Here is a 12,090-nt window from a genome sequence, read left to right as displayed (position 1 = left end):
CTCTCCCTTCATCTGTGATTGTACCATCTCTGTTTTTTAAAATACAGTTTTTTTTAATTATGTCAATTTTTGCTGGTCTGCCTTCTTTTTGCCCTGCATCTCCTCCTGGATTCCCTTTGTTTTCATTTCCAAACTCTTGCTATAGAAACTATTTGGTAGGCAGAATACTGGCCCCTGAAAGATATCCACAATCTAATCTCTGGAACCTGTGAATATGACAAATGGGATTTTGCAGATGTGATTAAGTTAACAATCTCAAGATGGGGAGATTATCCTTGATTATCTGAGTGGACCCAGTATAATCACATGGACCCTCAAAAGCAAAGAACCTTTCCTGGTTGTGGTCAGAGGGACATTTCTTCTATGGAAAGCATGGATGTAGGGGCCCCGAGCCAAGGAATGTTGGTGGTCTCTGGAAGTGAAAAAGGCAAGGGAATGGATTCTTCCAGAAAGGAATGTAGTCCTGCTGACACCCTGATTTTAGCCCAGGGGGACCCATTTTGGACTTCTAACTTAAAGAACTGTGAGATAATTAATTTGTGTTGTATTAAAGCAACTAAGTGAGTGGTAGTTTAGCAGAAATAGGAAGCTAATACAAAATCTATTCAGTTGTCCAGGCTCATCTCAAAATCCTCTGTGAAGATTTTCTTGGTACCTGTGATCTGGTAGGAACTTTTCCTCTTTTAGACTTTATATCCTTTTTATTATACTGACCTTAATTTTCCTCCTATTGTGGTCATCAGTACTGACTATAGGCTCTTTATCAGCAGGGACCGTACTTATTTTTGCACCGTATGTTTGGATAATCTCTAGGTTTTGTCCTTGGGTTCATACAGACCTGTGCTGTGCAATAGTGTAGCCACTAGCCACAGGTGGCTATCTATATACAAATTAATTAAAATGAAATAGAGTTAAAAATTCAGTTTTTTCATCTCATTAGCCACATTTCAGACGCTCGATAGCCACGTAGAGTTAATGGCTACTGTATCGAGCAACACTGATCTAAAGCATTCCCGTTATATCAGAAAGTTTTATTGGAGAGCGCTGTTCGAGACTGTTAGCTTTGGTGTACTTCAACAATAATTTCTTGACTCTTGTAGAAGTGTTTTGACTGAGATGTATTTGAGGGCGATGGTTGTGCTCTGACCTTTCTTTTGAGAAGGAGGCTTTTTAAAAAAATTTTTTTTTATTATGTTATGTTAGTCACCATACAGTACATCATTAGTTTTTGATGTAGTGTTCCATGATTCATTGTTTGTGTATAACACCCAGTGCTCCATGCAATACATGGCCTCCCTAATACCCATCACCAGGCTAACCCATCCCCCCACTCTCCTCCCCTCTAAAACCCTCAGCTTGTTTCCCGGAGTCCATAGTCTCTCATGGTTCGTCTTCCCCTCTGATTTCCCCCCTTTCATTTTTCCCTTCCTTCTCCTAATGTCCTCCATGCTATTCCTTATGTTCCACAGATAAGTGAAACCATATGATAATTGTCTTTCTCTGCTTGACTTATTTCACTTAGCATAATCTCCTCCAGTTCCATCCATGTTGATGCAAATGTTGGGTAATCATCCTCTCTGATGGCTGAGTAACATTCCATTGTATATATGGACCGCATCTTCTTTATCCATTCATCTGTTGAAGGGCACCTTCGCTCCTTCCACAGTTTGGTTATTGTGGACATTGCTGCTATGAACATTGGGGTGCAAGTGGCCCTTCTTTTCACTACATCTGTATCTTTGGGGTAAATACCCCATAGTGCAACTGCTGGGTCATAGGGTAACTCTATTTTTAACTTTTTAAGGAACATCCACACTGTTTTCCAGAGTGGCTGTACCAGCTTGCATTCCCACCAACAGTGTAAGAGGGTTCCCCTTTCTCCACACCCTCTCCAACATTTGTTGTTTCTTGCCTTGTCAATTTTTGCCATTCTAACTGGTGTAAGGTGGTATTTCATTGTGGTTTTGATTTGAATTTCCCTGATGGCTAATGATGTTGAACATTTTTTCATGTGTCTGTTAGCAATTTGTATGTCTTCTTTGGAAAAGTATCTGTTAACACCCAAAACAAATAATCAAGTCAAAAAATGGAGAGAAATAGGCATTTCATCTGTATCAATCAGGGTCCTGGAAGGAAAACCATGGCATTCCTTCAAAGGAAGACTCTTCAAGAACAGCAAGGTGTGGATAAGAGTTTAGAGAACTAACAAAAAATATTGAGGCACTCAGAGTTTAACAAAGTGGGAAGCTCTTACCATTTTGGGCTGATGGGTTATTGGAGTCATGGGAAGTGCTACTCAACAGAGCTGCAGTCCTGAAGACAGGCAGCCTCTAACAGAAATGTGACCAAAGCAGAGAGGAGCAGGGAAGGGATTCTTCAGCCTCTCTCTTCTCCTGACTGCCAGTCTCTAGTCGAACCCAACCTGGAGCCAGCCAGGAAGAAGCCTTGGAGAGCCAGTCGGCGGGGTGAGCCCCCTGTGCACAGAGCAGAGAGAAAGGCAGGGAGTGAATTGGGGGCGGAGGAAAAATAGAAAATAGCACCATGGTTAAAGGCATTATACCACACTCCTCAATTTAGAGATATTTATTTTAGAGGTAAGTGATCAAAAAAGGTCTCCTTTTCTGGAGCGATAGCTACATTTCAGCATTGCAAATAAGAATAATGCCCTTTCACTGCGACATTCTGGAAGATCGTAGTAAACTCTACAGTCTATGTGAGGTCTTCGGGCTTGCCTATCTGAGCTTCTCTTCCCCTGGCCTATACCTCTTATTTATATTTTACTTTGTCCTGTTTTATTTTTAACTTATATTTTTCCAGTTTTACTGCAAGCATTTCTTTGTGTTTACATTGAGAAATGAGGCGAGAATAAAACAAATACATAAACGCCTATTTTTTTTAAATCCTCAGAATCACCTAGCATTGTGTCTTGCCCGCAGTTGGCTTGTTTAGTTAACTGCAGACAAATTCAACCAGGCAGGTAAATAATTTATATGCTAATTTCTGTTTCTACCCATAGCTAATACTGATTATTCTGTTCAATATCTATTTCTTCTACCTGAAATGTCTGGATAACTTCTAACTTTCTATATCCTCAGAGGACATAATAAAGGAACTTAAAACCGAAACTCTGATAATACAAGTGAAGTTGTAACTATATGAGTCACAAACTCAAAAAAGGAGTTCTTCCATCATGTCCTGACTGTTTTGGTGAGAGTCGGGGACTTTTATGAGAGAATTTTACAGAACTAGGCAAGATGAAATAATACCTGCCTAAAATGAATACATGGCTGGAGATTAACAGTGTCATAATTTTACCTCTTTTCACATTCATTTTTTTTTTCCACAATGAACTGCTCTGCTAAAGTCACAGATTCTTAGATACAGGGATGAGAAAGGACCATTGAAAAGAATTCAGGCTTGTAGAAATCCTCTTTGGTTTCTGTGTTCAAGTGTTTAGCATCTCATGCCTTGGAGATATTTTGCTATTTTAAAAACTGTGAACATAGGACATTCTAGGAATAAAATAGATACCCATTCACTACCTCCCATCTCTCCACTCCTAAGTTTTCTACAGATTCATTAAGTTGTGCTTTCATATTTTTTCAATGTCCAGAAACAATGAAAATTATTAAATTTAGAAACGTAGCAAAAATTATCAAAATCTCCCTTTAGTCATATTTCTTTTTGGCAACATATTCTCAGTTCCCCTTTCCCATCTTTCTAATTGGTCATATATTATAAATAGGTTAGCATTTTGGATATTTTCATTTTATTCCATCTGGCCATAATTCTTTTTCTTTTTAATTGGGGGCAAATTATATTTTATATATTTCATGGCAAGGCACATCCTATAATAACATAGGTCTGTCTTTTGGGAGCTCACTGATAGAGTGTTAGGAATTATAATTCAGACTTGTGAGATGGAATCTTTGTAACAACTTGAATCTAGACTTAAGATAAATACGTATTTTTAAAAAATTACAAAAATACTTTTCTTTGAAAGTAAGCAGGGTTGCATTTCCTAAAATGGACTAGATAAATAAAATACTTTTCCAGATTACAAAGTTACTTTTGTTCACAAGTATGAAATATTTTATGCATAACCTCATTTATAATACTATTTGATACATTTCATGTACTATTTCTATACAAATTATCACAAATGGAATGATTAAATTAACTTTTACATGTTTTCACTTTTGCTCTAAATGGAATTTCCAGCTATTAAATTCTCAGGAAGAGAGTATTTCTTTGTTTTAGTCTGTTTATAGGAAGCCTTAAAACACTGAGGACAGAGAAAATCATCAACATTAGAGTATTGCATGGTAAGTCCTCAAGTTTGCTGGGAAGTAATGACCTCTGCTCTGTCGAGGAGAAAGAGAAAACCTTCATCTTCAGGAATACAACTGTAAAGAGAAGGAGGAACGCGTGCTTGAAGCTCATTGATCTTTGTCCAATGAATGTTTTTTTGCGAGCTAACATTAGTGGTGATAGCTACTTCAGATGCCTTCCTCTATTTTCTTCACAGATTTGTATAAACTAAAGTTTCTCCCCCCAGACTGTGATGATTTCCAATGAATTACTAGCAGAAGATGTTGGATTTGGTTTCCTATGTAGAACTATGTGAAATTGCTGATATTTGATGATTTCCTTTGACTTACAAAAGTGGTTCAGACTACTATTGTAGAGTATTTCTTATAAAGACTAGGAAAAAATTCTGTATATATATGTCCCTGTCCCTCCAGGTCGATGCTACATTTGTAGGGTCTGCGGGAGCTGTTAGGAGTTGAAGCTAGTTAAACAGTCTTTTACACCAGTGGAGATATCCCTCCTGGTTGACCTTGGTACACTAACCAAGACTTATTGGGCAGCTGTGATCAACTGTGATCAACCAATCTTTATTTCTCCTTCTGGTACATAAGTACATTACGAAACACTCGGTCAGATATAATACTGAGTGAGATATAAAACTTTATATCTGTGGTCTTCTCCTGTATGAGAAAAGCAGATGAAATTTGTTCTGTCTTGTTCTTTTTTTTTTTAATAATTTTTTATTATATTATGTTAGTCACCGTACAGTACATCCCCGGTTTCTGATGTAAAGTTCGATGATTCATTAGTTGCGTATAACACCCAGTGCACCATGCAATACGTGCCCTCCTTACTACCCATCACCGGTCTATCCCATTCCCCCACCCCCCCTCCCCTCTGAGGCCCTCAGTTTGTTTCTCAGAGTCCATAGTCTCTCATGCTTCATTCCCCCTTCTGATTACCCCCTTTCTTTATCCCTTTCTTCCCCTACCGATCTTCCTAGTTCTTGATGAACTTAGGCATGCTCTTGTTCTACTCCATTCAAAGTATGATTGCCATCTTCTTCTTCTTTTTTTTTTAAAGATTTTATTTATTTATTTATTTATTTTAGAGAGAGGGAAGGGGCTGAGGGGGAAGGAGAGGGAGGGAGAATCTCAAGCAGACTCCGTGGTAAGTGTAGAGCCCAGCGCGGGACTCAATCTCATGACCTGAGCTGAAACCAAGAGCCGGATGCTTAACCGACTGAGCCACCCAGGTGCCCCCAACTGTAATTTTCTAATGCCTTCCTGGCTGTTAAGGGATTAAGCCCCAGCCCTAGCATTTGACCAGTTTATTCTCCCCCAAGACCACGTAGGCTGCCTTTAGCTCTTTGGGGGTTTACAAAACAAACAAAAAAAACAAAAACAAAAAAACCTTTCCAAAATAATTATGTAAGCCAAGGAAGATGCAGTGCTTTTAATCAAAAGGACACTTGCTACAGAGATAAAGAATGCTATATAAGGTAAACCAACAATGCCTCAGTAGATGTTTAGGGCCTCTTGAGAACTCTGTCTTCCTTTCCTGTTGTACCAGAAAAGCAGGACTGGCATCAGAGTGCAGTCAAGAGAAGGACACTAGGGATGGCACTGTGCTTTGTTGATGAAGTGTTTGTGGATCTGTACTCCCTAGAGCCAGAAAAGCCAGCAAATTTCTTTTATGTGAGTCAGCTTTATAGTTTCTTCACAACTGGAAGGGTGTCATTTCAAGTGGCTTGAAATACAATGGCTCCTCTAATTATTCAAAATGAGGAGAAAGGAGAAAATGCAGCTGTAGGCTGGCCTCAGACAGGGAAAGTAGACACTACCCACTGCCAATGCAACACTCACTGCAGTCATAATCTGGTGAAATAGTTAAGATTATCTGTGAATAAAAGGTTTAGAGTCAAAACATCCTTTTTCTTTATTATTAGTTTTTTCCTGATACTTCTTCTCTACCCAATTATATTTTTAGATTGAGATCTATGTTTTTCCTGGTTACATGGACTCATTTATTAAGGAAAAGGATAGGAAGACATATAGGCATTCAAAATGCCGAGTTGCCGTGTGCGTGTGTGCATGTATGCGTGGGTGAGTGTATATGTGTGTGTTTGTGTGATAGATATGTATGCACTAGCATTTTAAACATGCCTTCTGAACTCTTTTGGAATTCATACTGGTTGCTGATGATCACACCTTTCTTTTCTAGTACTTTCAAACAAAAATATATGTTGTCTGTCATCCTTTGCGAGACCTGGTTACTTTTACTGTTTCTCTTCCCTTTTTCATTTTAGCCAGTTCATGTATTATTTTCTGTCTCCATTTCCTTACAGAAAGGCAGATGCCGATGTTTATAAACTTACATGGTCTTGTGTAGCTTGTTCAATACCTTTCTCCAAACGAGACACCTGTTGTCCTGACTATCCTTCGTTAGAGAAGTTGAATTAGTGCCTTGCTGCCCTGCTGTCACTGGGCAAGGGTAACGAACCATCCTTATTTAGCTGTGTTGAGTTCAGTGGGGTTCACCAGCATTTCCCAAATAAGATCATTTTGTCAGAAATGGTCTGTTGGCTGAATGAAAATACAATTCTGTTTTCATAGCAGCCAAGGTTAGTTTTCTGAAAGTGATTTACTTTTATAAGAATCCTTGATTCATATTTCCTTTTTAAAAATTCTTTATTTTTTATACATATTTCCTAATAAGCTATACTGGGTTTTAAAATATTTGCCATCGAATTGACCCCAAGTTCAAGATAATAGTTTTTTTTAATTTTTAATTCTACCCCCAAATAAATGTGTTCCTTCCCTCCTTTTGTACGTACAGAGTTGCATGAAGTGGAGAAAAGACCCCAGATCTTGACAAAAGGAAGCCCCTTCTACAAATAAAGGACACACAAAAAAGGCATTTTAACCAACCACATGAAAGATGCCATTGCACAACTGTGATTCTCCCAGGGAAACTTGTATTTGTTAGGTGCACTCTTTTGAAAATGACATTAAGGGAGGTCACACATCCCTAGTAGTTCAAGTGGGGCTTAGCTCTTGGCATGATTAGCAAAACGGGTTTTCCAACACATTTATTTTGGGGATTTTTTCACCCATGAGTCTTTAATCTGATTGCCAGACCCTTCCCTAATTTCATTGTTCTGTGTTTTTTCTCTTTTGAGGATGCTATTGTGTAAAATTTACGGGCACATTACTCAGCCTGGCAAGCGTGGGGGAAAATGACCATTTCCTGACATTCGCTTTTTACGGAGATTTCCTCGTTGCCCTGTTTGACCGCATTAGCATTCTCCCTATATGTTGCTACACAGTGTAACACCTAAGAAACACTTCATTCTAACAGGTGATATTTTATCCAAACACCTTCTTGGTGTAGCTATGTCAATAAAACTTTAGGGTGGGGGTCTATGCCATGATATGCTTTTGACATAAGAGCAAATCTGCTACCCTTGTCCTCCCTTATCAAGGTAAAACCTTTTTCTTCTCCCTGGTAATGACTTCCTCTACTGAGACTAAAATGGAAGCTCTTAGGTATCTTCCTTCTGAATCCAGGTTCACCTGACTGAATACAGGCAGAGACGACTCGTGGGCTCACACAGAGCCTGTGCTGTGTATGACTAAAAACAGTCTTCTCACCCTAATGCAGATCCCATGAATATATCACTGTTCAGTGGCTCCACCTTTCCCTCAAACTCCCTCAGCCAAACTAGTCTGATGTCTTGTCTTTTGGCTCAAGGCATTGGCCATTTCTGCTCCTCTCCACATCCACACGCCCACCTTCTTATCTTTCCAACCACGACGAAGTGCTACTTCATCCACAAAGCCTCTCATAAGCCTCCTTGTCCCCCACATGAAAGTAATCTCTTTCTTTTCAAATTCTTAAGCACTTTATCTACGTTTCTCTCTTATGTCTCTGAGCATCATCTCTTTGTTCCCGTAGTTATTTTACTGCATGGTTTCCATATTAGAAGGTAAGGTGTTCAAACAGGAACCGTGTCTGACTCTCTTTTTATCTGCTCCGGTCTCTGGCACAGATCTGACATATAGAAAGTGCTCAGAAATACCGAATGCTGATGAAGAAATGAATAAAAGGAGCAAGTCAGACCTTCCTTGGAACAAACATAGCATTAGGCTCGATCAGTCATTAAGCAATGAATTAGGATCAGCTATCTTTATTGAAGTCTTGTGAAGCAGGAATGAGCTTATACGATAAGGGAGGGATTCCGGCTCAAAAAAATTCAAGATATGGAAGCCTGTCAGTCAAGATCCAGGATCCTTTACTAGAGAGACTTGGAATTCCCTTCCTTAAAGTTTTTAGGGTAGGCTTTGGAGCTATAAATGTGGGTAGGTGGGACAGGAGTGGGGGAGTTAGAAGAATTCTCTTCTGGATTTATTGTTGTTTCTAGGAAAGCAGTCCAAGGCAAGAATTTCCACAAATCAAAAATCATGGCCCAGAATGTCCTAGAGGGCTCCCAAGAATGAATGGGAAGCTTGATTCTACTTTGGAGGGGTAGCCTGTGTGCTCTCTTAAACATTGAATAAAATGAATAATAAAAATTATTAATGACATCAGAATAGCGACCTGGTTGTAGTATAATGCTTTTGGCCCCAACCCCTGAAACATCTCAGAACATGCCTTGAAAAACCACCTATCCAAGAAAATGTACAGTTTTCGATTAGGTATGTGAAATCTCTCCTAGTCATTGGTTCTTTATTTCCAGGAGTTCCTGCAACAGTCACATCTTCCATTAGGCACACTGATTTTTTTCTCAAATCTATCATGTTGGTTGAATTGTTATTTTCCCCAACAGGAAGCCCAAATCCTGATCTTCTTTGAGTCCTCCTCACACTTGTCTCCCAACCAAACATTTCTAGGTCCAGGTCCTACTTCTTTACCACTTTCCTTGAGAATAGGAACTGGCTCCGACTTATCTTCGTATTCTCAAAGTGGCTAAGGCTGTGCGTGGCGCACAGAAAGTCTTGGACTCTGGTTTCACGAGGGTATAGACTGTCTCATTCACCTTTGTGATCCCAGTGCTCAATGTTGAGCTCTGATAAACATGTGTTGAATTATGAATGAACGAAAAGCAATGTATTTTCAGGAAGGAAGGTACAGTCCATCCTGCTTACAGTTCCTTTTGAAGTATAGTTGACACACAAAGTTACATTAGTTTAGGTGTAGAACATAGTTAATAACTCTACAACTTATGCTCTGCTCACCACAAGTGTTGTTACCCTCTGTCGCCATAGAACGTTCTCACAGTAACATTGACTATATTTTTATGCTGTACCTTTTGTCCCTGTGATTTATGCCGTGACTTGTTTCCAGTTCCCTTTCAAAAAGAGACAGTGAGGAATCACATGTATGGTTAAAATGTTGACTTTTTTGTCTAGTCAGACCTTGGGCTTATCACTATTCCCTGGATTTCAGTTTTTTGCTTTCACAAGAAGAGGAAGTTAAGTCTTAGATCTAATTGTGTGATGGGGGGTAGGGGTGGGAGAGAGAGGGAAAGAGACAGAGAGGGAGAAAGAGAGTGAGAGATTTTCCTTGGGTAAAGAGAAATAATCTCTCTCACAATTAGTCTTCATTTATATAAATTACCACAGGGTGATACCAAGGCCAAGAAAAGTTGAAGTTTAGAGTTCAAAGAGGTCCTTTTATCTCCTGAAGCTTGAAGAAGGATTGATTTATGATTGCAGCCTTGACTTGGCTCCACAATCTTGGGATCTAAAAATGATAAATCACATCAGCAACTAAACTCATCCTTTCTAGTTTACAAAGTACCTTTGTTTGCCAGCTTGCTTCCTTTCTGTCTGTCTTTCTTTATTGTTTTGCTCCAGATATTTTCCAAGCACTTTCAAATCTTTAATCTTCTCATTGGAACTTTGTAAATACCATATGAGGTAGCCTGGATAGATATGGTTATTATAGTTTTTAATTGCATTTTGGCTTTAGAATTATATAGTCTTTCAATTTAAAAAAAATATTTTTATGATGAAAACATTCTAACCAGCCTTGGTTTAGGATCTTAGTTTGCTTCTTACTAGCTGAATGACCTTTGGCAGGTCACTTGCCCTCTCTGAAACTTGCTCCCTCACCTGTAAAACGGGGTGAAGAGTGGTGGCTACCACACAGGCTTGTTGTGAGCATTGAATAAGGCAATGCTTAGAGAGCACATGTTGCGCCGGAATCAGTAAATGCTAAAATAAAATAAGAAATTACTATTTGATGATTTTTTGACAGAGGGGGATGGAAACCCCATATTCTTTCCTAAAGTCCTTTAGGTTGTAGACACCCTTGGCATCATCAGTTTTTGGTAATATTGGAAGTAAGAGCTCTCAGCTCTATGAACTTGGGTTTAATGTTGGTATTGGGTGTGGGAGTTTTAACTCAGGCTCCTTGACTACCATTCCTCCTGGAATTTTTTTGTTCTTGCTTTACTTTTTTTTCTTGGAGTTGCTGTTAAGCAGAAACTCGGAGCCAACCTACTTTAAAGAGTGGACTCTCTCACACTGTTTTCCATATTCACACAGACTTTGTCTTTGGCCATTTTTATATCACTATCTGTACCTTGGGTCACTCCAAAAACAGGAAGAAGTTCAAAAAGGTCCTTTTCCCTTTTCTGTAGATCATGATTTCCTTGATGATGCGGTGTTTCGTGGCTGGCAGAGTAGAGTCTTGGCCCACTTACCTATGTACGATCTCTAAAGAGACCGACTAAAAAGTTTAAAAAATGCTCTTAGAGTTATGTAGAGCAAAGATGGAAGCAGCAGAAGGTGTTGCTGCTGCAGTCATTATTGGCTCAGGACAAGATTCTGCCCTTGCTGCTCAGAATGTGACCATCGGACCAGCAGCACCAACGGCACCTGGGAGCTTACAAGAAATGCAGAGTCTCTACCTGACAACACACCTACTGAATCAGAATGATCAGATTCTACATATTAACCAGTTTCTCAGGGGAATCTATGCCCAGTACAGTTTGGAAAATACTGCTCCAAAAGACATATCCTCAGTCCAACCCAGTGGCAAGCCATGCCTAAGGAATACAATGGCAGACTGGCTGTGCTCAGCAGATTAAGTCCCATACTGACTATGATGAACTCATCTGGTTCTTTCATTTTATTCTGTTTTGATACCTGTTCACTGCTCTGTCTTTCCATTTATACCATTTTGGCAATGCACTCACATTAAACTTTGGGGATGTTTGACTTCTCTGCTTTGCTCACCATTCAACAATAAGGATGGTTTTCCTGCAGATTGCTGGTCCTGAACCCGCCATGTCTATCTCTTTTCAGGGGCAGCTCCATTAGGTAATCCCTCACTACTTACCTGCTCAAGCCATAGTCAACAGGACCTTTCAGAAGGTATGTATGAAGAATTGTGTGTGTGTGTGTGTGTGTGTGTGTGTGTGTGTGTGTAGTGCAAATGTAGCCAGATATACTAAGCCCCAAAGGAAAAGTACAGATATTAGTGAGACAATGTATGACTATGGTGATAACTGTTTTAAGAGATGGTAGCTCTTCTGTGCTGACTCGACCTTCTTCTTAAATGTGGGTGCTATGTTTGCCATACACAATTTTTATTAAATCGGACTTCTATGACTGATGCCCTTACGCTGAATTTTTAACATTCGATTCTGTTTTTCTTAAGGCAAATCAAGGCACCGGGGAAAGATATGATTTTTAAAGATTTTATCTTTTGGGGAGTGGGGAGCTTTTGAATTTCTTCTACATGGAAATGTTTTGCATGCACAGCAAAATA

General features: G+C 39.3%; 1 long non-coding RNA gene across 1 annotated transcript in view; it reads left to right on the top strand.

Moving 5' to 3' along the window:
• The window catches only part of LOC103678511, a 99,978-nt gene extending 88,288 nt beyond the window's left edge, over window positions 1-11,690 (top strand). Inside the window, exon 3 of the long non-coding RNA XR_572706.2 lies at window positions 11,625-11,690. This is a non-coding gene — a long non-coding RNA (uncharacterized LOC103678511). The remainder of the gene's footprint in view (window positions 1-11,624) is intronic.
• The last annotated feature ends 400 nt before the right edge of the window (window positions 11,691-12,090 follow it).

Source organism: Ursus maritimus, unplaced genomic scaffold (assembly GCF_017311325.1).
Source record: "Ursus maritimus isolate PB19 unplaced genomic scaffold, ASM1731132v1 scaffold_17, whole genome shotgun sequence".
Classification (NCBI taxonomy): domain Eukaryota; kingdom Metazoa; phylum Chordata; class Mammalia; order Carnivora; family Ursidae; genus Ursus; species Ursus maritimus.
This window is presented reverse-complemented; position numbering and strand designations above follow the sequence as displayed.